Source organism: Corvus hawaiiensis, chromosome 7 (assembly GCF_020740725.1).
Source record: "Corvus hawaiiensis isolate bCorHaw1 chromosome 7, bCorHaw1.pri.cur, whole genome shotgun sequence".
Taxonomy (NCBI): Eukaryota; Metazoa; Chordata; class Aves; order Passeriformes; family Corvidae; genus Corvus; species Corvus hawaiiensis.
Genome location: NC_063219.1, coordinates 5,572,365 through 5,600,235, shown reverse-complemented (window position 1 = coordinate 5,600,235; position 27,871 = coordinate 5,572,365). Strand labels below are relative to the sequence as shown.

At 42.5% G+C, this 27,871-nt stretch overlaps 1 protein-coding gene across 43 annotated transcripts in view; it reads right to left on the bottom strand.

Moving 5' to 3' along the window:
- Positions 1-27,871, bottom strand: part of MAP2 (microtubule associated protein 2) — a 237,265-nt gene that overhangs the window by 146,183 nt on the left and 63,211 nt on the right. For 3 of the 43 annotated variants that reach the window (XM_048310160.1, XM_048310170.1, XM_048310164.1), the window contains one exon: positions 6,924-6,980. The exons of the other annotated variants lie outside the window; for them this stretch is intronic. The gene's annotated coding sequence lies outside the window, so the exon portion shown is untranslated. The remainder of the gene's footprint in view (positions 1-6,923; positions 6,981-27,871) is intronic. 43 annotated transcript variants of the gene reach the window in all.

Below are 27,871 nucleotides of genomic sequence, written 5' to 3'. Positions count from 1 at the left end.
ACTTCTTATAAAAAGGAAACATGAAAAGTCATTAATAACTCATGAACAGCTTTACTAATAAAAGTACACAGGGCCATGCAAAAATAACCAGCTTTCACCAGCGGGTGACAAAACCTATACCTGCTGCAGAGAGCTGCAGGTCAAGAGTCAGAAAATTCACATCTGTTAAAGCTGCCTGATCCTTTATTAACTTGTGATACTACTCCAGAATGTTTCAATTCTTTGCTACAAGATGTTGTCTGTTAAGCTATAAGAGCTCTATTAAAGTTCATGCCAAGTGTTTCTCAAAGACCATCCACTGATTACATCTGGGTGCTGAGCTCTAGCCACTGCAGTGCTGGGTAACACACTTTTCTTCCAGCCCTTTTTATTACCCCAATTGTATTTGGTGATCCTTGCTGGCTTCCAACTGCTTCCCTGCCTTAGTCCAGCAGGAGAGCGCCCTGATGAAAACAACTTTCTCAGATTTTCTTCTGCCACTGTTCCCCACTCTTACATGCATAGATCTCTTCTCCGATCTCTTCTTCGGTCTCTCCTGAGGGCAGGGTTCAACATTAAAGAGGCAAGTCACATAAAGAGCACATGCCAAGGTTCAGTGAAAGACACTGGCTGGACCAAACAGCTTTCTTTTCCTTACATCTTTGGCGAGCCTTAAGAGCATCTTATCAGTAAAAAGACATCTCTGCACATAGCCCATATGACTGTCAAACAGAGCAGCTGTTTCCCACTGTATTGGTTTTGCATGGCCTGGTTTTTTTTGGGGGGGTGAGGGGGGCCACAGAGGTGACTTCTATGAGAAGCTGCTGGAAGCTTCCACCATGTCCAGCAGAGCCAATCCCTGATGACTTTGAAGATGGACATGCCACTGGCCAAGGCTGGGCCAATTAGAGAGGTTGGTAATGCCTCTGTGATAACATATTTAAGAAGAAAATCAAATCAAAGTACACACAGTTTTTCTTCTAGCCAGAGAAGGGGAGGAGGTGAGAACATGTGAGGGAAACAACATGGAGACACCAAGGTCAGTGGAGAAGGAGGAGGAGGAGGCACTCCAGGCGCTGGAGCCTAGATTCCTCTGCAGGCCGTGGTGAAGACCATGGTGAAGCAGCTGTGCCCCTGCAGCCTGTGGGGGTCCATGGGGGATGCAGAGATCCACCCGCAGCCTGTGGGGGAGGTGCCCATGCTGGAGCAAGTGGATGCCCGGAGGAGGCTGTGCTCCAGTGGGAGACCCGATGGAGAGAGGGAGGCCCTTGCTGCCAGGCTGGAGCAGCCTGTCCTTGGAGGACTGCACCCCATGGAAGAGTGACCCACACCACAGCAGTTTTGGGAGGACTGTTTGCCCATGGGAGGAATTCATGTTGCAGCAGGTTTGGCAGGACTGCTGCTCATGAGATTGGAACCACACTAGAGAAGTTCACGGAGAACTGTCTCCCATGGGAGGGACCCCATGGTCTCACAGGGGAAGGACTCCTCTCCTGGAGCAGCCAAAGAAAATCTAGGGTGATGAACTGACCAAAACCCCCACGCCCTGTCTCCCTGCGCTGTCAGTGGGAAAGACAGAGGGGCTGGGGGAAAAAAGGTATTTTAAAGGCTTATTTTACTTCTCATTATCCTCCCCTGACTCTGTTAGTAATAAATTCACTTTGTATCTTTAAGTTGAATGTGTTTTGCCCTTGGAGTATTTTCTCCCAATCCTTAACTCATGAACCCTTCGTTAATTTTTTCTCTTCTCTGCCCAGCTGTGGCAAGGGAGGATAAGCAACTTTCGTGGGTGCCTGGCGTTGGGCCAGTGTCAAACCGCAACACCCACCTTTCCCCAAATCCAAAATACTCTGTTACTCTGGAGTTTAACAGGATCTATCAACCATTAAACACAGTTAAACACTGTGAATATTTAGAAGCATTAAAACATTTTGGGGAAGAAAAAAAGGCATGAGCTTAGCTTATCCTCTGATTTCTGCTTCTAGAGGCCCTTCCTAGGGGTCACACCTGATGCTTTCAGGTAAGAAAACATTGTCTTCTCCTGAGAGATTTGGGATAATTCTGAAATTTTTCTACGCTATAAATATAGGAGCAAATGTAAGTAAATTTAAAATTACAAATGTGTAATACACACTCACATTGCTAACACTACATTTTTTCCATCTTTTTTCCCTTGTTCTTCAACCTGTTTACTGAAATTTATAACAATTCTCTGACTTTGGCTTTCAACCATCTCTTAATGTACCTTAAAGCCTTTTTCCTTGTCTCTTTTCATTCCCTTGAACAAGGGAGAAACCAAGTGTGAGAATATCCTCTATATAAAGCAGTATTTTATCAATAAGTATAAACACATGCATTGGTTCAGACTGACTCCAACATACAGCCAAGACAGAAATAACTGAAAATTATTTTATTTTGTAACTCCTTGGTAGAAATTATTTTATACTTCAGCAACTTGAAAAACAAGTCACTGTGATCAGAAAATGCTTTCTACCCTGCAACATGTGATCAGCAGATGAACAGAAGGCAGAGTGTAAAGGCAGGTATCACTTGAAGATAAAGTCTCCTGACAGTATGTCCCTAATACCCAGGCATTGAGCAGGTGCTAGCCATCTGATAGAGAACTTGGAGAATAAGATAAACTAAAGAGCTTAAGGCTTTTTTCTGTGTTCTCATTTTATTTTTTATTCAACTACCACTCTACATGTTGCTATTCAATTTCTGTGGCTCAAGGTTTTGCCCCTTTAGAAGACCAAAAGATTCTCTCATCCTGAACTAATCTTTCATTCTTGAAAAGCATTGGACTGAATAGCCTTATTTCCCCTGGGTATACCAAGGGTAGTGACAGCTGATCCCTTGCCTATACTGCCCAGTCAATTATTCTTATTTTCCTTCTGAAGCCCACAAAGACTCTTCAGTACTGAAAGCTCTTCCAATGTGAGGGCACCTGCTAAGAAATAAATGCATGAGACAAAATAACGGGTGGGAGAAGGAAAGGGGCTGCAAGGCACCAAGTAGTTCACCAGAACCAGAGGCAACAGCTCAGCCCAGCCCCTGCCTCTCTGCCCTGACTTCCAGAAACTGAGTGAGAAAGTGTTTCTTCAACCCAGCTTTGCTACACATTTGACCTTTCTTAACCAATAGTAGGACAAAAGATCATTGTATTGTTTCCATTTTATCTACACAGCAGCAGCTTGATACCTCAGTCCCAAATCAGCCCCAGCGTACGAGGTCCTGCATCGACTTGTACAAACATATTGTCGGCATGTGTAAGTACAGATGGACAATGCCTGCCAGGCTGCAGGTGAGGTGATGTCTCAGCTGGGACCTGCTGAGGCACTTTCAGCTGATATTGCATGACACAGGAATCCGCTGAGGACAGCACAGTGGTTTGGCTGCCACAAGATCCTTCCTCACACCTCCCAATCCATGGAGAGCAGGAAAGAAAGCAAAGAGGATGCAGCTTGAAAATTGCGAGCAAGTGCTGTATGGACTGGTACTAGAACTAATACACACAAAAAGTGACAATGAAACAAAATCCCTATAAGTAAACAGCCATTGGGTCTAAATCACTTACAGCTCATGCTGAAATTGGCCAAACATGTCTCTACCAGTCTAAGTGAAAGAAAGCAACACTCCTGGGTTCAGCCAAGTGTTTTCAAGCTCTTAAAAGCTAAAGACTACCCCAAAGAATTCCTTAGGACCAGAAAAATAGAAAAAAAAGTGGATTTTAAATAAAAGATTTGTCTTATCTGAAGATTCAGAGAAATTACATTACACAAACTGAAGCCCAGCCATACACACAGGTCCTGCTGAAAGCCTGGCTGCTCTCAGGGAAGAGCTGATCTGAGCAAAGGCTGACCTTAGGGACCAGAGTTTGGGGAGAGAGAGGAGGGGCCCCTCATCTTCCCGATGAGATCCCAGCAGGAGCAGAGGCTCCAGTTGAAAAGCCCAGCTTTGGCAAACATGAGATACACATACAGAGCAAAGCCCGAGCTGACAAACAGGCTGGCTGTTCATTAAGCACAGTGCCATCTGCTTTACTCTATCCTTTGAGGGTTGTGGTAGCAAGGATGAAAACAGCCTGTTTGCCACACTCCTGCTGAAGAGCACAGGAATAGCAGGCCGCTCTGTGCAGAGAGGAGGCTGCCCCTTCCCCAAAAGCACCTGTGTGGAAGGGGCAAGGGTGGAGGGCAGGCGAGAGGGACAAAACTGAGGGGACAAGACCAGAAAATAGCTGAGGAAAGCAGCCAGGTCACTTGGTGACCCATCCATCACAGGCTTGGCACTGATGCTGCCAGCAAAAGAGAACAAGGAGACTGCAGAGTCAGGACTGAAGTGGGATTTCACCATGGTCAGAAGACCACCCATTATCCCAGCTGTAACCAGAATGCTGCCTGAGCTGGATGGTGCTTACTGGCATGCAGCCCTCAGCAGCTTGGCTGCTCCAGCAATCTTAGCAAGAGGAGGGAACCCACATTCCTGCAACTTTGCAGGATACACAACCACTGCTTCCAGGGACAGGTCTCCTTCTTCCAGAAGTTATTCCCAGACTGAAACTACCCTGGTATTTAAGTACTAAGTAAGTACCAGATTCCTGAAAAAATTTGTTTACTGATTTCAGAGCTGTGTGGCTTCAAATAAGAAGACACAACAACGTTTGAAAGAGTGTCTTGAGGTTGTCACCAAATGCAACACAGCTGCAAGCTCTGGGACTGCTCACTGAACATGTGCACATCTCATGTGGTTTTGGGGATCCCAATACTAAATCAATCACTCATCCCATCCCACCACTGATGCCATCCTCCCACCCATACACACCCAACATGTGTGGCTGGTAAAGCCTCAGCACAGCCCTGTGGAATCAAGTGCTAGAGAACTTCATATATATGTGTGTGTGTGTATATATCCACACACAGAGCACATAACTGTGAAACACCCCATCTGCTCACGTTACATTTTAAACACATGCAATTAACTGAACTGAAATGGCATAAGGATCAGTCAGTGTCTTTTTCCCCCACTCCCACTATTTCCACCTTCCTCTCACCCTAACATATGGGAATGCCATATGAATTACTGAATGGATCATGCTAAAACCAGAGCCAGTAAAATCTATTTTTAATACAGATTATGGGGTGATATAGTCAGTCCATGGTGCAGCATTGTTTGTCTTACAAGTCTGGTCTGTTACTACTTCTGGCAAGCCCCACTTCCAGCACTGACATTTCCAAACTCTTCCATATTTTTCCTTGGTGTTCTGAAATAAAATTCAGGATCCTTGGTGGGAACTTTGCAGAAATAGCAGGTCAGGCGAGTTAGCACACTACAGTTTTTCCAGCCTGCTGCTGCCCTTCTGAAGTGGCCATGAGATGCCCAGTGTTCCCTGTCAAAGCTACCAAGGTATTTATTAATCAATCATGTAGGGCTGTTACCCTGAGCTTTCAAGAAATGTCATGGAGACACACAAATCATGTGCTGCCCCAGGAAATGGGCAGAGAAGGGTCTATATGGTTCTTTTGTCCTCTGGTACAAACTGGGAGGGTATACAGCTTTTTTACCCACTCTTGAAAGCCCCTCCACCCTAAGGAGCCAAAACAAGGTTGAAGTCTTACCAGGAGAAATAATTGGAGCAACCTGATTTGTGATTAAATCCTGATGCAGTGCTAGGGAGATGTACACTAGAGAGCCATCAGCAGACAGACACAAAAACACAAAATCTCTTTACAAGGCCACAGCAAGCTCTACTAGGCATTTTAAAGCCAAGTCAGGTCACGTCAGCCAGTTATTATTAGCTCTGAGCAGCTCACACATCAGTGTTAGCATACATTACCTGAAATTGCAACGGTTATCAAGAACACCATTTTCTCCTACCCTTGAAAATCAATTAAACCTCATCTTTACAGCCAAATGCACCATCAGCAATGCAGACTCAATCCAAAACCAATGTCACATAAAAACCTTCAGGTGATATCACAAAGGACTAGAGGGAACATAGGCCAAAAGAAAGTGATTTCTGGACAGTAACTACTTCTTTTAACCCATACAGGCTCATCAGAATCAAGCTCCACTGGAAGCTTTTTCTTCTTTAATGAATTTAACAAGCCAAATGAAAACAATTCACACATACACAGAGGATCATGTGGATGCACAGTTTCTAACTGATTCCAGAAATTATGTTCATATTTGTGTATTAGATTTTACCTCAGAAAACACAGATGCTGCCTAGGCAAAATGGGATGCTGAGATCTATCCAGCATTTCCAGCTGTAGCTGGAGACAAACAAGCCAGGGGTTCACAGAGTTCCTAGTAGTTAAGGAAAGGAAGCTGGGTGCACTGAAGCAGCTTCAAAAACAAAGCAGAAACAGGAACTGATGTGTCATAAACCACTATCAACTACCATGAAACTGTTACTTCTTTTTAATGTGCCACAAATCTAAGCCTGCCTCTTCAGGGTACCACCATTTCAGAAGCAGAGGCAGCTCAGAGTCTCACACTTAAAATACTTTCACTTTTTTTTCCCCTCAATGAAAAAGAAATTCCCACTCATTCCTTCCTGGCTACTCTCTGCAGGACTGAAACTTCAGAAATGTTCTCATGGTTTTCCCTGTGACACTGAAATTTGTTGGCAAGGCTCACATGACAGCCAAGCTCTTGAACTGGTCAGCTGGAGCTCCCCATCCCATATGTTCCTCTGGCTCAGAGTGTGATACACTATGCCTTTCCTTCAGCAGGGGGAAGACGGAGTGAGAAGGGGAAAATGAATTCAGAAGCTCTTGGCAGGCATGTAAGTAAAAAAATAAAGACAGAAGTTATGTAGAGCAAGCCCCGTGCTGCCAAATGAAGTCATGCATGTCTTAGTTCTGATTTGAGTATATTTTTTAAAACTTTATTGTTGTTGTTGTTATTATTATTAGCATTTGGCAAAAGGAGACAGGAAATACCTTGCTGGTGATGTCCACTCCCAGCACAAGCCAGTTTGAAATGCTGCACAGCTTACCCTGAAGAAAAGGGAGAACGAACTATTTTCAAGCCCCACCTCAAACTCTTATTTACTTAAGCAGCATTGCAACAATTTTAGTTTTGTTTCTATTTTATAAGGCTATAATATGACGAGAACAAACCTTCCCAAGAATGTTCACTTTTCTCCTCCTCTTAACTGGGCATGGTCTCAGGGGAAAGGAGAGACTTCTATACATATGCACTTGCACAAGTTGAGTTCAATTTAACAGGAAAGAGCCTCCATTCCGTTAAAAGCCTTGTAAAGAAATTAATCCTGAAAGGATCCTGCTTTTCAGATATGTAAACACAAAATCAGAATACACTGGTTCATCTGTAAAGTGAAATACATGGCTCCACTGGAGGATGTAAGTAACTCCCAGTTAAGCCAACATGAATGACTTGCTCCCTGCAGCAGCAGAACGTATGGTCTAACAGGGCAACAAATTTGGAAGGAACCTGTTTTTAACTCCTGAGTGAAGAAGCAGTTTAAGCATAAGGAGGCTGTAAAATTATGTTGCTTACAAAAGACAGGCTCAGTTTAGCAATATATAGAGCATCAAATTCATGGAACACTAAGCAAGCCACCTACAAATCTCTTGCTTGAAGTAAAAGCCAAAAATACAGCTCTCTTCTCTGACAGAATACATCCCTCCATCTGTTTGCTGCTTCAGGTCAGATTAAATACTGCAGCTGCCAGGAAAGCTAAATAAACTTTACCTAAAGGGACCCTCAAAACACCGACATGTGACTCTGGCTGGCTTTATTCCTTCTCTCCAGAGTTTGTAGCCACTGAGAGTCCTGTGCCATTGCTGAGAGACTTATCACACTCCCTGAGGCAGTGTCTCCTCACACCCGGCTGTTATGCCAAATACTCTATCTTCATCATGTTATTGAAAAGCAGTTGTATGCTTCACATAGGTGGATCCCAGAACCAGATTCCTTCATTTCTGCACGTTTTTTTCAGAAGCCTGACTGCCAGTAGAAATAAGCGGTACACTTATGTTTCACCCACACACACCAGGGTCCCATTTGCATAATCACATACAAAGCAGCACCTTTGTACTCTTAAGAGTACAAAGTGTGTCTATAGTCAAGCAACTTTTAATCCAGCAGCCTGATGCCAATGTTGTGAATCAACATAACAAATATTCAGATAAACAAAATTACTGTGAATGTTTCATTCTCATGCTGGTGGAAAATCAGGACCCCAAGCCCTTTTCCTCAAAGCACAGGAATTCTGTCATCTCAAATGATGGAGAGTCTCTACAGCTGCCTGTACTGGTATATCTTTGACCCAGTCTGCATGGGACACCAGCACTGTCCACTCATCATTTTATATAAGCCAACATTCAATTTAACTCACTCATCTGTGCATGCCCTAGTTTGCAAAGACGTGTGTTACCTCTCCTCTAACTACTACTGAAAGCTAATGGCTGTTTACATCACTGCCTGAAAGTAAATTTCATAACATACTGGTTTACTAAAAAATCAACCTCCTTCTTCAAGAAGAGCATCAACATACCAATGGCTCACAGCACTCTGGGATGGTGCAAAGTACCACAATTCTTCCTGAAGTGAATGCAGTTCTTCCATTTTTCAACTCTTCCACCTCTCATTGTCTCTCTAAGCCAAAAAATAACTTTGAATGCAAAACTAATCTTACTGAAAACTGCCCTTACTTAAGACTTTAGCAGATGAGAGCACTATAACTTGGGGGTAAGAAACATGAATTAAACTTGTTGAGGAAGATACTCAAAGCAGTTTCTTAAACACCCTGTACAAATAGCTGCTTCAGAAGCATCTGTTATGCACATGTGTTTAAGAAACCAGCATTATTTCAGAGACAGCATTATGTGCTTTACAAGGCTACATGTCCAAATTGGCTCTACTCTAATGTTTTACAGACCAAACAAAACTCGTCATTCACTCATACGCCACCATAAATTCATGACAGAAACACAGCTCTGATAACCAGCCTTTTATAAATTGCTCTTTCACATCTTGGCCTCACCTACCTGTTTTCTTATAGCCATGGATGACAGAAAACACAGGTGTATGCTCTGTGTGGAAGCAGGAACCAAAACCAAATGAGGAACAGACCAAGGGAATCTGATGTGTCATAGTATCAACCATATCACACTTATCTCCTGTGGTTAGGATAAAGATAAAATTTAAAATCACTACAGCTACGCAGTTCTTCAAGAAGAAATAGGGCAAGAGAAGCTGCAACAGAGCAGCAGCCAAGCAGAAGCTGATTGATGAGACCAGTAACCCTTCAACGTCTATTGTCATGATCTGGTGTCAGCCCACCAAATTACTCAGGAGCACTTGCTAAATAGATGTGAATCACTTTGTTGCAGCAGCCTTTTTCACTTTACACTCAGGTGTGACAGCTGTGCAGCTGCACCAGCATGCAGCAGCCCCCACAACTTGCTCACCCCAGGACACACACACTTCCTTTCACTTACAGAAGATTTGCTCTCAAAGCCCAGTCTGTCACAAGCTCACAGTAATGTTTGCCACAGCCATACAGACCATGCACCAGCAGCCTTCAACCCGTAAGAGTCACCACCATAACAAGCATATTGAGGCAGCCCTGTGATTCCCTCTGCTGTCACCCCAGAGCCCTGCACAGGACCATGAGAACTCTGTGTGAAATTCACATACAGAGTGCAAAGTAGCTTGAGTAGTTGCTACATTGTCACACAGCCTACTTCCTGTTAAATTGCTACTCCTGTACCTCTCTAGCAGAGTGACGTATGTCTATCTGTGTAAAAAAACCCATAAATACCTAAAGGATTGCAGCCTAGTCCAAAACTCCTAATGCCCAAGTCCAGGCTGGTTTGCTATATTGCAGAAGGACTATACTCATATTAGAGAAAGACAAGCTTCTCAATGGTAAACATGTGCTTGTTCATTTCCATGCCCACCAAAGCCTGCGCCAGGCTGCAGAACAAGCAGCAGGATCATCACTGCTCACAGCACTCTGGGATGGTGCAAAGTACCACATTTCTTTCTGAAGTGAATGCAGTTCTTCCCTTTTTCAACTCTTCCACCTCTCACGTCTCTCTAAGCTGAAAAACTTCGCTTGACAGAACCACAGGGAAATACAAGGACACAAACATGTTACTCACAATCCAGAAAATCCATTTTCTGAATTAGAAGCGCTCAAAGGCTGAATTCTCCAAGGCAGCTTGCTCAGAGTACTTGATGTGGCCAAGAATAAAGCTGACAGGACAGAAAAACCCCCCTTATTTAAGCAATCAATTGCTGAGCCACTGAACCAAATACAACTAAGGATGGGACTTCAGACCCTTACTAGACACATCTTGATTTCATTTGCGCTTCAGCAGCATCCCCCTCCTCACCTGTGTCACACAGCTGCAGCTCTGCTCAGCACAGCTGTCAAGGCCAGTGCAGCCCTTCCATGACCACCACGGACCAACAGCCCTTTCTCTGGGAGGATTATTTGCAGTTCATTCCCTTTGGCTATCCAGTTTGCTGCAGCAATAAAAGTAACTCCAATAAAGCAAGACCTATGCAGAAAGACTAAATTAACAGAAGTTCAGACAATAGCAGAGATTAAAGTATCATATTCTAATATTCACAAGATTACTGTGCACAACAGAGAACACGTGCAGTGGACATGAAATACAGGTCATTAAAGCATTAAACATCTAGATAGTATTGGAGGAACTTTCTATCAGTAAGGACAATGAATCAAAAGTTAAGCAGCAGTAGCACCACTCTATGCACTGCATCTCTGAACTACAGCAAAGGAACCGGGAAACAAGCTCTAACTTCTGGCTAACCAACTTCCTTAACCCACCCAAATAATTTTATTTGAAATTTTGGCAGCTTCTCCCCTCCACTGCTCTGATTTTCAATTTAATACACCATCATTTTGTCCTGCTACATTCCCTCCGAGCTAACATCCTGCTGCCAGGGGTAGCAGAGAACATGTCTGCTGGATGGTAACCTTCCACTTTCCAAGATGTGCAACGCACACTGCAGGAAGTTTTAATTCAGAACCACTCCCACGAACATCTTCTAGGCATTAGCTGGGTTGTTTGGTGAGAAAAAGCAGCTAGGAGAACATCAGAAAAACACTATGTATGCCATTTCTCCAAGCAGCGGGGTGCTACTGGATAACAAAGTCTTGTCTCCCTTGCATTGCCTGTCTGTAGTAAAAGGGCTGGAGGCAGCTCTGTGCCAGTTTCACCCCAACAGGCAGCAGCAAGGCCACGACAACACGTAGCTCCAAACAGGCAGAGCACAGATGCACTTTGGACGGTGGGGAAGAACCATCACTTTGTTTTCCCAGGGCCACCACAGTCGCTGCAAGATCTCCATAAGGGATCCCAGCTACAGTCACGTTCAAAGGCGCCATCTGTCCCCATTCCTTCAGTTCTGCTGCGGTGCAACAGCTCCTTACATAAGGCACTTCCCAAGCCAGACAGAGAAGCCCTTCAACACACTGGCATCCTATCCAACCCTTTCCCCACCACAGAATTTAATGAGGGCTGTTTTCAAGTAAGGTTAGGAGGAAAACAATTATCTTTTTTATTTGTATGAACATAGAAAATAATTGAGCAGAGTACAGAGGGATTGGCAGGAGAGAGAGAGAATGCATGGCCTTTTTCCTCCCCTTGCATGTAACTTTGAGCCTCCGAAGTACTGGGGTAAATACTTAAGATCAGGGGATACACAGTATCAGAACTGGAAAAACAAAGTGCAAGAATAAAAATATCCACAAACCTGTAGTTCTTTTTCTTGACTCTTTATGGGGTTTACTTAAGGTTTTACCACTCCTGCCCCCCAATTCAAAGAGAACCTGCAATGAAGCTGAAACTTTTTGTTCGTTCACAAAGTTTTTCTTTCCTGAAATGTCTCACATTGAACCAGTCAGACCAATGTGAAAAACATTCCTGTAGGGAGTTCTGATTTGCTCAGTGAGGAATGACTTGATTTGCCTTCTACACATCAAGGCTTGGCACAGCTTACATGTCTCACACCAGCAGTACTAAAAACCCAGCCATACAACCACAAACAAACTCATACTGGTGCTCAATTGCTCTGCAGAACTGATTGCATCTTAGAATTTTACATTCTTTATAATCCCTATACAATTACAACTTCTCCCGTTCTCGCCAGGACCAGGCTTCTCCCCAACACCCCTTTGTGAAAGATTACACCTATTAAGCCAAACCTCATTACTTATTTTGATCACAACAGTGTTTAGGAAACTGCTGAGAATGGGTTTGCCTTGTACCAGGTACTGTACAAACACAGAGCAAGATTATTTATATAGATAAGTAGGTGTTATACAGAATTGATATTTTTGTGGAAAATGAGCACTAAAAGCATATCACAAACAGATTTTCTAGCAACTCCAGGATCTCTTTCATGGTGGGGTAAAAATGCTGTTTTGCCTGAAGCTATGGGCACCTATTTTCATTCGGTGGGAACTTGTGTAACAAAAAAAATTTCAGATTCTGAAAATGCTGGTATTACTGAAACACAGTGGAAGATCTCTCCAACGAGTCTGCAATCTCAGTCATCATTAAATATCAAAGGGGCAGCAAAACAAAGCTCTTCATTTACATGGTGTAAATACACAGTTTCTCTAGATATAGACTACTACTTTAAATACTGCAACTTCTGATGAAAGCAGCCGATTTTTTTATTATTTTAAACAACTTGGGCTAGAGAGCAAAACCCTAGATCTGCTGGACAGTCAACATTTTATACGAGGAATGTTTTGTTTGTTGTAAAGTATCTCTCATGTTTAAAACACAAGTAAAACAGAGCGCACAATTCCATTAACATTTGTAAGTAATGTTAGAAGACAAGTACCCCAGTGTGTGTAACATCAGTTTGAAAATTGTTGTAAGGGATGGATCATAAACATGATCTTGAATGAAAAGACTTCCTTCCTATTTTAACATTTTTTATAAAACTCTATGGAAATGAAAAGGGCTATTCACAACCTCAAAAGGACGGATTGTCTGTGGAATCCCATTCAACTTCCTACCTATACTGGTTTTATAATTAAAATAGGTTTTAATGCTGATTAAATTGTCCAAATACTTATACAATACACCCCCTGCCGTTCCACCTCACACCCCCTCACTCCCCAAAAGCCCCCCAAAAACCCAAACCAAACCCAGAATTAATTTTAATTATTTTTTCCATGGTAAAGTATGCAATAATGTAATAGCAATAATGTGCTTGCTTTCTTTCATACAACTCTTGTAGCTGCTGAAACTGCACGAGGACTCCTTCATCCTCACTTATTTCAGTGGAAGTTTCTCCAGCATCCTTTGGGATGAAGTCCTTAAACACTGAGTTTACAAAGCATTTAAGCATCTGTACAACTTTAGGCACTTGGGCTATCCATCCTCACTTAGAGCACTTAAGCACTTAGAGTAAATCATATGCTTGGTGGCATCTCTGACTTGAGGCTTTAGTGTTCTGTCTTTACAGGACTATCCAGTTTCCATAGTGCAAGTGAAATACAGAACCAGCAGTTCTAGAAGTTACAGACCAAACTTTGCTTTGCTTTTACGGTATGGTTACCAGATGCAGCATGCATACCCTATTTGTGCAGTACATAGAAATCCCTGACTGGGATCAGATGTTGGCAGAGGTCAACAACTTGCTATTAAAAATGAAACCAATATATGTGTTTCAAGTGGCAGGGAGCCTTTGAAAACCAGCAGTAGGTAAACTGTAAGTACTCTTCAGAATGAGGACAGGACTGAGCACGATGAACGTGGCGTTAGGCTCCCCATTATGTACCTGAATCTCTGCAAACAGCAATGCCACTTTGCCTCTCCTATACTTCTCAATTATAGAACACTCCCAGGCTTGCTCTAGCTTATTGGTTCATGTCACCATGGCAACACATCTGAAGTTACAAGATATTCACCCCTCTCCCTTCCGTTCCCTTCAGCCAACTTGGAAGACATTCGGCATTTATTTAGAAGCCTCCACACATACACCTCCATATGCTGAGCTACTACAGATGCTCCAACCAGCCTTGTTGTATTTTACCCTTTGCAGGACGCAAGGTTAGTAGTCTATATGACTTACTTTTGTATTGAGTACTGTATGCAATCTGAGCTGTGTGTCAACTACTTGATAGTTTTCACGACAAACCCACCAGAGTCAGTGGCAGGTTTGCCAGCTGATTTAGTTACTTCTGGTCCCGTTCATCTAATCATCAAACAAAATAATCCTTAATTTAAAAAAAAACCAAGCAACAACAACCAAAAAACCCCAAAATAAAACAAAAATAACAAACAAAAAACCAACCAACCAAACAACAACAAAAAACAAAAACAAACAAACTAAAACAAAAAACCCAAACAAAAGGCTCTGAATTCCCAGGCATAAACCTTTGGTATATTGACCTTCTACTGCGTAAGTCTGGAAGTTTAATTACAGTCCTAAACAACAACTTCACCAGTTTTAGTACTACTTCTTCCCCTAGATGAGCAATGGCAACATCTCTGTTTATTAACTTAAAAATGTTGTACACAGGAGAACAAGATGCTTCTCCTTCAGAGCCACACAGTTTTTGTGTGCACAGAAGAAAAAGCTAACTAGGACACAACAGAGCATTGGCTGAAGAGAAAACTGAGCCAGAAAGACACAGAGGCAGGAGCAAGCTGTCCTCGGAGTCCCAGAGGAACAGAAGACACTAAGCACATAGCTACACCATCATTGAAGAGCCTGCTGTCAAGACTGGATTTACCCATCATCCATATTTTAAGTCCCTGGCTGACGCTGAGAGGATGCTTCACCCCAAGCTCTCTGGATGACGGGATTAGTAATGTTCAGCATCTTAGCCACAGGCCCAGACTATTAATGGGATCTAGACAGCTTTGGCATGGGAAAGGTAAAGCAAACTACTGACAGCCCACCAGTAGACTGGAGAAGATGGCTCCACCTAAGTACACTTCAGATGCTTTGATCCAGATATAAAGCCAAGCTCTGGCCTGGCACAGTGAGGCCTGATGTGCTGGAGCCTGCATCTTATTTCACATTGCAAAATCAATCAGAGCTAAGGGAGGTGCAAGAACTACCATAAAAAGGCAACAGTTTCCTAGACCATAGTGATGAAACATCAACATCTGAGATCGGGGCCCAGCAGAAGGAATGAGAAGGCAAGGAGAAATTTGAGATGAGGTAACTTCACAGACTGGAAATGTCCCAAATGAAACACACAGTCAGAAAACTAAGGAAGGCATGAAGCAAGCTACTTCAATAAAAGCACATGTCCTTGTGCATTCCCAGAACAGAATCAACAACTGGTTGAGGTTGGCAGGGGCCTCTGGAAATTTGTCTTGTTCATCCCCTGTGCACAAGCAGGGTTGCATGTGTTCGTAGCAGCAACTCTTTGTCCAGAAGACATCTAAAACAACCCTTTGGTTCAGTTTAATTAGAAATGCAATTAAAAAACCCACAGGCGTGCATGTTAATTGGTCCGGTCAGCGGATGTTAGTCCTTTCCCACATGAAAACATCGATTTTCACCTTCATTACAAATCATATAATAAGCCATGGCTTTGAACAGCCCTCAGCTAAACACACCTCATCTCAAACTTGGCTCTACTTGGATACATTCCTCAGGGGTACCCTAAAAGCATTTTCTGCTACAAAGAAGCCAATGAGCAAATGAGTCAACACACACTGGGTGTGAACCTGTGTCACTCTTCACTGCCTATTAATTTCTCTTAGTGTAAGTCAGGAACAACCCCACTGCCGTCAACTGAATTACATCAAAGAAAGAAAGTGCACACAGCCTTCTAAATGAAAGAGGCAGTATCAAGTTTCATAGCTTGTATAAAACACGGCATGTCATTAAGGCTGAGCAAAACATGGGTGTTTCATATCCTATTTATTAAACCATACTTGCTGCCCTACTACAAGGACTACACAAAAAGGGGATATAAGTCTCCCATACAAATGCAAACCTACCTGTTTTCTGAAGTACTGCTAAAACTTACACTAATACACAGACCCTCTTTCATTAAAGGGACCATGAAAAAAAAACTGGAAGAAAATAGAAAAAAATGGAAAAGGATATAAGACAAAGTCTAAGATGCATAGCAGATAAGGAAATAAAAAGGACACAGGATTGTGATTTTTAGAAATCCAGGGTTAAGTCCTCAACAGAGCACCTGCTTTAGCAGAAAAGTCTCCAGCAAATAAATGGCCAGCAAAGCCACCCCTTTGCCAAGTGCCCCACACATGCTGGGAAAGCAGGGATGTGACTCACATTGCTGCTGAGAAACTCAGCTCCTCACACAGGTCTCATCACTGCATTCTTTGCTATGAGACTGAGCACCAGCTGGAGTGGCTCCCTTGCTGCTGAAACTTCCCTGCTCTCCTGTCTGGAAAGTGTCTCTAATCCTTTCTTGCTTTGCATGAGTAGAGGACAAGAGAGATACCTTGGTGACTTGAAGGATAGAAACAAAAGGTGTGACTCAGTATTATTAAACTGGAAGGATAGCTGCCTAAATGCCAGAAACTGTGTAGATAAAAACACCCATTTGGGTGAGCCTTTGTGGCATCACTTCCATCATGGTTTTCTGCTTTTGAAAGGAGCTCTGGAGAATGCAATTACTCATGGCCTTTGATGTTTTCTCATGAGCTAAACCACCACTAGGATAGCCCTGGAAGTACCGGCACAAACTGGTTTCCACCCATAGAAGCACAAAACCTCTTTACATCCTCTGCTAATTCTCAAGCTTCTAAAGAATCTTCTTTTACTGCCTGGTCCACACCTACATCCACAGACATCTCCTGGACTGATCCTGTATGCTTCACCTAGAGCATTCATTCCTCTGCCTCAAGGAGAACATTTAAAATCAGAGTGGGGAGCAGGGCAGAATTCTACAGTTCAAATCACTCTAAAGTCAAACAAGGAATCAGTGTGTTTCCAAAGATGGGCATAATAGTGTACAGTTCAATTTTGCAAGGAAAAACAAGGTTGCACAGATGAATGTGTACACACACCAAGCATGTTCCACCAAAAGCATCAGGTGTTTCAGATGCAACTGGAAAAGAACTGTCTCTTTTATCTGATGGGTTGCTAAACAGATGTCAACTCCCTTTTTTTGTAGTATAAACACGCTTTTACTCTAGAGAGATGTAATCTGGGTTACAAGAGAGAGACTTTTTCTTAAAAATAGCATACTCCTATGCTCTCAATGCACCATGTAGATGGTACTTGGGATGTAAGCATTACCATGCTGGAATGACCAGAGCTTCCTCCAGCCTTGTACCCCATCCTCAGACATAGTGGACTCCAGACAATGTAATAGATCATCTCCATTTTAAATATTTTTTGCACATTTTGTTCCATTCACTCAGCAGTTTCACTGACCACGAGGCTGATCTCCTTAGGACACGAGCTGAGTTCACTAACATCTCTTCTGCACAACCAGGAGCCAAGAGAAGAAGGATGTTTAAGCAGACAGACAACAAACAGTCACATTCATATCTCAGGCTTCAGGCCATAGCCTAGGAAAAAGCTCTTATGTAAGAGAATAACTTTAATCATACACATAATCCTCTAGAATCTATTTATGGCCTTGAAAATTAAGACTGTACTTCATTATTTTTCTGGAGGAAAGAAGCCTATCACTTCCTAAAGTGATGGGAAATAGCAGCATTCCAAGGCAACTGTATCACCTTTATCATTTAATGTCCATGTTCCTCAATCTGGCACTTCAAAAATACCATTAAACAGTCTACCTGCAGCACTTCCAAGTATCACTGATTCAAGGTATTCCAGGCATTCATGATTACTCAAATGTAAAAAAAAAACAGAATAAAAACACGACAGAAGCAAACACCTTTGGAACACAAAAATAACAAAAAGCCCCTCATGTTATTAAAGGCATTTTCCACTCACACCAACATATTTGATTCTACAATGAAGAGAATGAGGCCCTTCAGCCCAATGGTAACTCGCAAAATAGTTCACGGAGGACAATAAAGATAAAAAGGCATAGGGATTCACAACAGAAACGTCATCTCGCTAATAACTATTGTTTCTCTATCAAAGAGGTTCATTAGCGAGGATGATTCACAGCAAATATCACTGCCAATCTACCCAACAGTATTTAGCTGAAGTAATGCTGCAACTCCCAGGAATAACATGTAATAACCAGATGATTTCCTGCAACAAAATGTCAGTCCAATGCCACTGCTGCGAAGGCTGCAGCTGTGTCCAGTGAAGACCAGAATAACTCTTCCCGCCGCCCAGCAACGTCTCAAAGCAATAGTGGCACCTTGTTGAGAGGGCAGAAGTCACACCTCCTCTCAAATCTGCCACTGATGATTTATTGTCATTGTAGCACAAAAAAATTGCCAATATCTCATTTTACAAAGAAGCGATTTCAGTACATCTTCTGAATATAATCTATTTCTTAAAAAATACATGAAAGCATTTGTTCACTGAGAACTAACAAGTGTCACAGTGGCTCCAAGGATCAGTATCCAGAAACCACATGAAAAACCTAACGGCAACTTTTTAAATGCTTCCCATTTTCAAGATCAGAGGACCACATGTGCTCATCCTAGAGTAACCAGGTTAACATTTAAAACATAACCAACAACCATTCAACACACTAATGTAATGGGAGGAAAATCCAACTATTGCTAGATCTGACTTGTACAAACTGTGTTTCAGATTCCAAATGACTCCTGAGGCTAAGTTTTCCATGTCTTTTGTCAACTGTTACTAGCTATGGGAAAGCAGGTATACTCATCTTCCTAATTAAATATCTAATTACCTTACTGCGGGTACTAACCAGGGCATCTGGTTGAAAGCTCCAACACACACATTCACTGTCCCTTTATTAGGAAATCCACCCTTTGCCTCGTGCGTACATTGCATGCTTCTGGCTTTTTGCTTGCAGAATGTGCAGCTTTCTGGATCCAGCCCAGAAATGAGATTTGCAAAGTTGAGGGGGAAAAAGCACTCCAAAGCTGACACTATGATCTGTGAAACAGTAATTGTCACAGCATTGCCCTGCCTTTCTCCTTCAGCACTCCTAAGAACCTGGCTATCAGAATGCCTTCCAAGCCCAATTTCTATCATCATAGACTCGTATCTCCAACTCACTCTCCTGCTGCGTGACGTTAACTGTTTTTTGAAAGATTTACAGATTCCTAAATCTTGGGAAGAAAGTTCAAACAAACTGAGATTGGTTTTAAATACACATATGACTTGCAGCATGACATTTCTATAGCTGCAGCCAGGATATCCATTTATATTAGTGGAAAATGACTGTTCTAAATGACTTCCCTCTCACATCTCTACCCTCCTGCACTTTTAGTTGGATCCCATTTAATTTGCTTACTCTGCCTATACACTCAGACCTCCTTCACTAACACCAGATTGGACAGTAATAGACTCCTCTTGCACTCTCAGTGTAAGTCTCCTCGGTTTTATTCACTGGTCAGGTGCATTATCAGGCCTTCTACTGCAACTACTTATATGCTCCTAGATCCTTATGTTACATCAGCCCAAGGGTCAGCAGTATCAGAACCAAAATGCTTTTGGCTGCAGTAACACCAAATTACTTGAACTCGGCTTTAGCTCAACAGTGATAACCAGCACAGGCAAATGTTCCCTCTCTTCTGCTCTCATGCACTGATGCTGACTTTATGATGTGGCTCAAAAGCTTCAATTCAAGGTGATCAGAATATATGTTACCTTTGTTGGTGCCTTTTGGAACTGTAGCCGGTCTGCATGTAAGAATCATGACAGTAACACTGCCAAACAGACATTTTTTTCTTTTCAAGAAAAAATAAATTAGGGGGGCAGGAAAAAAAAAAAAAAGAAGAAAAAGGCAGTAAAAATAGATCTGGCTGGAGACCAGAGATCACAAGAACTGGCTTACAGGAAATTGTCCTCATTGGTTACTAGATAGAAAAATTTTTCCCACGTATTACATGGATCATGCAGGGACAGGATGGTTTTTACACTCCCTCCAAAAGGCATGTTACCACAGGACAACCTAACTTGCAATCTTGTGCAGTTGGGAGGAAAGGGAACAGAGAGGCTGTCTCTTTCCAGTCCATACCAGCAAAGCATAAAGGATTCCAGAAGATGCTTTGTCCACTTTGTTCATTTGTGGCATCAAGTTTCAGTTACTGGGTTTTAAAATAAATACGTTTAAATGTTTCAGTCAACAAAAGGCATCGAAATAAAGTCAACAAAACAGTAACAGAAACACAATGAAACAGAGGTGCAGAGACCCTGACTTCAGTGGCTCTACTCACATAAAGGAGCATGATTCATAACACCTCATTTATTCAGGTCTTTACATGCTCTTTCCTTGCACAAGTATTACATCTGTTTTTACTCTACCACTCTAATTGAGCTTAATAGCATATTACTTAACCAGGTCCACAGCTATAGGCAAAACCTTTTAATATAATCATTTCCTAACCTGCCAATATGAGTGCTTTCGTCACAGAATGAGGAAATGTTTGCACAAATGTGGCTGCTATTGCAGGGTATTGTTGTTGGTCTAAGCCATGAATGAACAAACAGGTAAATCTCCTCCCAAACAGCTTTTGTGATGTGCAATGATGATGACAGTTTGGCTGTTAAATCTGGCTAGGACTTCAAGAAGCTTTTACTAGTTACTCCTCAGCGCTCTGCAGGCAGTAAACCATAGGCCTCTCTCAAATTATGCCAACTCTTCTCTGAAAGCTTGTTTTTGTTTATGAAACCAGTTTTCCCAACAGCAACACTACTAACGCACACGTAAGGACAGCAGACTTGCTAAGCAGCATGCTAAGTATATCACTACCCCTATTGTTATATTGTTTGAGGTCACCCAGGAAATCAACAGCAGAACTGGGCTTGGAGCACAGCCTGCCTGAAACCCACTCGCCCTTTCTGCTGGTCAAGGGACCAAGATTGACAGAGATATTACACTGTGCTCTGCCATCACAGTTTTCAAAGCTAGTCATGGTCACACATACACATATACATGCACACCAAACTTTGGATCAGTCCTGATACCACACTAATAAAGAACAAGAAAACCTAGGACTTTTTTCTACCATTTGCTGAGCTACCATGATCTTGCCGAGCCAATTTTTCAGGCTGGTTCTACTGTTTCCACTACATGGCTCTAAACTATCATTCCTAGAAAAGCCATTCACCAGCTTTTCTAGAAACTTGGTAACTCCTCCATCCTCAGCACCTGTTTTCTGTACTTATTAAGGATCATATTCTGCACCCCACACACATACTAACTAGCACCTTCTTCCCCTAACACTCCCACTGCTGTCCTGCAAATCCAATGCTGCAGCAGAGTTTGGCTCTCATGCAGCCAGCACAACAGCAAGGGACCTGCAGCAGTGCTAAATTACAGCAGTTTGCTGGGCTGCAGACATGGGTATGAAGGCCAAAACCTAGACCATAAGAAAGGACTGGTCTGGGGAAGAAGTTACATGAAACTGCACATTTAAATATGTAACACATAGAACATCTGGTCTTGGAAGCATAGGTAAGTTGGTTGGACAGGTATGTGGCAGTGTTGTCACCTCCTGGTGTGTACTCTCAGAACTATGTAATGGTCAAAAATAACAGTAATTCAGAAGTTAGGCTTTAAAGTCACTTTTATGCCTAGTTTAGACCCTTCCTAATACAATCATGCAACAACTGTTCCTATAGTACACTAACAAGTATCTTGTTCCATTTGTTATTTTACAAGAAAAACATTTCAAAGAAGTATCCCATAACATGTAGAACTGTGTATTTCCCAAGTACTTGCCATTAAATCGATATTGAAAGCTCAGGAAAAAACTCGGGTCATAATCATGTTTGATAACGGAAATCCATCTTCCAACAGCCAGCAAACAGAAAGGGAGATTAGGAAGTTATGTTTACTAGAAGACAAATTGAAGTTCAAGATATTTAAGACACTGTCTCTCCCTTTATTCACGTGTAGCATTTAATACCTGAAACCAATGCTGTTCCCACTACAGGAAGACATGCTCTTACAAAATGTGGAGCTGAACATTGTGCCTCTCTCCACTGAAGTGTCTTTAAATCAATTCTGCACCCTGCTCATCAAGAGGCAGGTCACAGGCTCCTCCAGACCCCCACAAGGCTCACATCTGCTAGATTCCCCCTCACCTGGGGAGACAAGTTGTCTCCTGTATCATACACAGCTACAGAGTACTGCAAAGTATGAAAACTGTAAAAAACAATGGTCATGAGAGAACCCTTTTAGTTTTTCACCAACTCTTTATGTGCAGACCATAGTGTACTAACTTCATCACAGCAAATCCCTATGAATTCAAACTAGCACAGAAGGTGCAGCCAGTCATTGTCAGCCCTGTTCTCGTCAATGACAACACCAGAATACATCACCTCTGGAATCACATCTCCAAGGAGCTCTGGCACTGCGCCCCTGCCCTGTCCTACAACATGGCTCATTTACCTAACTCTGAGCACTGACCTTTTGGCCACTTCTATTTCCTAGCTGCTACACTCCTTGCAGCTTACACCATCCCCGATCTAACCTCATCATGGTAAATAGTTACAGCCTGTGCTCTGTGCTCAGGCAAAATTTTCATCTGCACTGCTTCATTTGGCCTAACTTTCCTAGATTTTGTTATTCCTGCCTGAATAAGCTATTTCTACATCTCTGCATGAATTTTCTTTCCAAGTTCTCATCTCTATGAAATGTCTTTTCCACTCCATCTCCTTCAGCACCTAGGAAGCCTACAAAGACCTCTGCAGCTAACCTGTTATAGATCAAAACATCCCTCCTATTTACCAATTTGTTTCAAAGCAGAACACTACAAGGATATCTGCTCCACCCCAAGGAGCAGAAGAAAGGTCATGTCTTCTACTGTTTTCCTGCTGAAAATCCAAGAAGTCTTTCCTTTTCAATTTGCAATCAGCACTCAGAAGTCCTGTGGTTTAAAAGCATGACCTAGCACAATGCAGCACAACCACATTACACAAGACCAAGAGGAGATACACAATCACAGGGACTCTGTGGAAAGACACAATGCCCCATAAAATATACAGGCTGTGTGTCTCCGAAACACAAGATGTGTAGGGGGGCAAGAGCAGTGCCCATCTCCCAAAAACTCACCAATACGCCCTGGTCCACTGCTCACTGGTGGAGAAGAGGGTCTGCAGCAATACTTGTTAATCAAGGGGAAATCAGAAAACATCTCCAGAGGAGGGCAAGATTTAAACAGGAGAATTAAAGACAGCTTCAATTCAAAGTGGTGAATATGACAGTTCCCATGCAAAGAGTCTACTGGCACACGTATTGAGACACACACTGAATTCACATAAACCTTCAAAACTAAGCAGCATACTTGCAGAGGAAATCTATCAGCTGAAGAAAGTAGCCTTTCTAGAAATGCAAGCACTGACATTTTACAGGCTGTTTCTCAGAATTTCACAGCTAAAATATTTTGTTCAATCTGCCTGGAAAACAGACCCAGAGCAATGTGACCAGACCAGGTCCCAAATGCTTTCATTAACACAGCATCATTTTTGTTTATCCCCTAGACCAAAGAGTCTATTTTCAGACTCATAGGGTAGATAATGGCCTTCTGAGATCTCCTGCCCTTGTGAAAGTTGGTATGAAAAACACTCTGTGGGCTTACATCCCCCTTCACTATGTCTGCACCTGCAAATGCAAAACTCAGACTTTTACCCCATTTCTCTATGTCTTTCTGATTCCACACGCGCCATTACTGAACTTACACCCAAATTCCAACTTCCAAGTGCTGTATATAGCTAATTAGGGAGCAGATACTGGCTCCTGATGAAGGCAGACACAATCTAATAGAGACAGGGCAGTGTCTACTCTGAACCATTACAGAGAAGAATGCACTGACCACCCCCTTAACCTTACAGCAAGGGTTCAGCCTGCACTGACCTGGCTGCAGGGCTGGATCGTGTTGCCCACTGATAGAAGGTTCTGGAAAATGCCATTCCCTGCCACCAGCTACAAAGGGCTCTGTGCAAGAGGGAAACACAGGATTTGCAGACAGGCCAGCAATATTTCCAGACCTGTAAAGCTAATCTTAGGCTTTCCTGCTCAAAGACTCTAAACTGATGTTTAATACAGAAAAATACCCCACTGCTTTTTTAAAACTTCTAGACCAAGTCTCAGTCATTCTACTTAATCTAAATGTCCTTCTCTTTTTTTTTTTTACACTTGAAAGAGCAAGTTTTACCCACAAAGTCATGCACTTTAAAAATGCCCTGAAACCACAAATCATAGTTGCTGTGCCAGACACATGATTCATAACCACAATAAAGTTGTTTGAGGCTTGCCTACTCTCTTCTGCATTGACACTAACTCTAAAGATTAAAAATGAGATGCAGATTGCTTCTCCTGCAAATATACTCTGTAACCTTGAAGAGACCTGGGTAACCCTCAGCCTCAGCTTCATTCCTTAGCTGCTTAAAGAGATTACAGTTTAAAAAAGACAACACCAACTACATCAGTGGCCAGCATCCATGATTCATCCTATGAATACTGCTCCCAAAGAAGAGTGCTTGCATCTTCAAAACTCATCTTCTCAATGAGAAATACAGGAAATGGTTCTATACACAAGAGCAGTCCCCTTAATGCCAGTCAGGTCTTTCCACCACAATGAGGACTCACAGAGGAAGGGTGGGTGAAGTCAGCATAAAGGAAACTGACATTCTGCTCCTGACTTCTGGCTAAAAAAAAATCAGAAGAAATTCAAAAGAAATTACCTACCAAACTGTTTGTACAGGTAACCTGCAGGGTCTAAATGGCATATTCTCCACGAAACCCACAGGTCTCCTCCAACTAGGAAGCTTCTCCATGTATGGCTCAGCTGAATTTGAACCTTCTTGCTTCAGCAAACAGGCTGCAAGGCCCACCCATCTTTACACCTTCTGCCTTCATTGCAGCCACATGATACAGAAGAGTTTGATTTTGGGGGTCCCAGAGTGGTGTCCTCCCACCAGCAGGAGCTGGGTCTGGGCGTCTCCCATTTCTCTTTTGACTTCTCTCTGGCCTTTCCAGCCAGGAATAACACAAGCACTCAGGCAGTTTGACTTCATCCATCATGTCCTAGCACAGAACTGCAGAACGACTGGCAAGCTCCTTCTTTTTTGCAAAAACTTGTTTGCACATTTGGTTTTATCATCTTCCTGAACAGACGGTTTTGCATCAGTACAGTAGCCAAGAAAACACAGAGCTGCTGCAGCTGACATGCAGCAGAACACACTTTCCTAACCTCTTTTCTTTGAAATGATTACAGTTGCACCAAAGAACACAGTGAAAGCAATATTTTCCCACAGGCATGAATAGATTACAGCATTTCTCTGAACTGCAAATTATTCTATTCTTAGTTAGTGATTAGCAGTGCTGTAGGAACAGACCAAACACTTCAAATTCAGCTCTAGATTTTGTTCTGAAATATCCTTTACATGTAAGGTGCTCTCCCCAGTACTGCAAAGAATCACTTTTTGTCTATTCACTGAGACACCAGAAAACCATTTTTTAAAAAGGGAGGGAATTGCCCATGATGAGCAGAAACAAAAAAGCCAAGTTCTTGCGCTACAGTGTTTTTGTGAGACTTGATTCTTCCATCTCACATGGTAACAAATGAACACTGAAAGCAATTTCCCATCTTGTTCTGTCAGCACATGGACACCTAATAAATCCCAGAATGTAGAAGACACCCAGAAGGCTTTTTTCTATTTCTTACGGTTGTGTAATTACAGGACATAGTTACGACACTCATGCTGCTTCCCACTCTGCCTTTGAACAAATTAAAGGCAAATAATGTAAAAAACACAGATACTGGGGAAAACACAATTGCTACATTTGTGTAAATATAGGACGTCTTTCAGGTGGCTGGCTGGCTGGTACAGAATCTGGTGATATTCTTCCAAATTGGCTTGATTTAAGTAATTCATTTTCTTACATGGTTTATTCGCATAAGACTGTGAGACAACTGACAGCAGGCAAAAAGCAGCCGCATCAGCAGGTGCCATACTGATCTCAGGCCTCAATGCTGATTATCACAAGCAGAGATGCTGATCCTGAGGAATACTTAATTGCCTGCTCACAGCCCCCAACTATTTTCCCAGCTCCAGCACCTCCTTCTCTGCTGTGTACAAAAAGCACTTTTTTTCATTCCCAGAAAGGGCCTGCCATGGGATAGCAGCCTGGGACTTCTGCTGCCCACACAGCATGCAACAGTCCTGCCTGGGAGGAAACATGCCAGACCCTGTTGGCGTGGTTTCTAATGGAATCAGGAAGGCCAAACTTGACACAGGGGATAGGTTAATGCCATGGAAAGCAAATAGAAATCATGGAGTCATGCTGCTGTGTGATGTCTTCCCAAACCTTAGCACTGAACCAAAGATGATGTTCCTCAAACCTGAGTCCTTGAACCACTACCATATCTGTTTTTTTAAAATTTGGTCGGCATTACGCTCCGAGACAATTTGACTGGCATGACCAAAAAGAAAACAAACCCTCCACCATATGCTCACTATTACTGCCAGGGTCTGAGACCAGTCATAAATGAGAAAGGCATAAAGGCTTTCCTGTTGCTATGCTACAGATGTTGTTCAGTATCTTCATGGTGTATTTCTGAGACTCAAGAGCCTGTTTTTGCTGGCTGTAACTGCATGTGGGTGCAAGTCTATTGAAATCAATGGACCTAAGCAATTTCAGAGATAAAAAAGCATCTGGCCCTGATGCTTCAAGCCTTCTAGCACAAATACAACACGCACAGTCGCATTCTGACATGAAGAGCTTGAGTACAGCAATCTTTAGCTTCAGCTCTTGCTTATTACAAAAATGCATAATTGCCAATACAAAACAGTGGCAGAATTAGTCAGAATTGTATTTAAAAGACCAAGCTTTCTAGCTCAGCTCTCACATATGAAACTTGCCTTTGTATTTGCCTGAAAAAGCATGAGCTTTTCATCCAAAGCAATAGTTTCCTACTTGATGGGTTGGAGTCCACACTTTCTCCTTCTGAGCACATTGTAAAGTGTCTCAGAGGCATGCACCCCTGCTCTAATTAGAAACAAAATACAATTTTATACACATATCTGCCCATACAGTTACTGTTTGCACTATGAAGCTCTTTCTTAGTTGTTAGATCAGGATAAGCTGCTAATTAAGATGTACAGCAGAAAAAGGCACTTTGATGGAAGAGAAAACAAAGCGCTGCATGAGGCTCAGGAGATTGGAATCTGATCCCAGCTGGGTCACAATTTGCCTACTTACTGCCCACAGATAGCATTATTATCTTAATGTTCCTCATTTCCTCACATGCAAACTGGAAACACTAACAGTGTCTCCTAATGGAGACACTTCGTACTTCAGTACTGGATCCCCAAGAAGGCTCCTTCTTCACTGCCACAACTCTGGAACAAAATACCTGTACAAAAGAGTAACATGGCATTTTTCCAGCTTCTAAACTTGGCACCCTCGTCACAAGGCAGGCAAAGACACAGCGCTGGAGAACAGGGGCTTCCCTCTACCCATGGTCTTGGATGAGTTCAAACTCATTTTTGACTCCTGCACCTTTACATTCAGCTCCCATTCCACCTCCATAGCAAGAATTTTTGTGCAGGCACTATTCCCTGACTGGTGTTTTTCCAAACCAGGTCCAAAAGCCTTTCAAACATAAACATTCAAACACACAGAGCCTCACCACCCACCTGGCTCCTAACTACATTACACATACTTCCATAATGTTTTCTATAGAAAGATCATTATTTAGGTCAGCAGGTCCCTCAAGGAAAAAAATAATTAACAGAAGCTTTTAAAACTCTGATTTCCAATGCAGCACCAATGCATTTGGTAATGCATTGA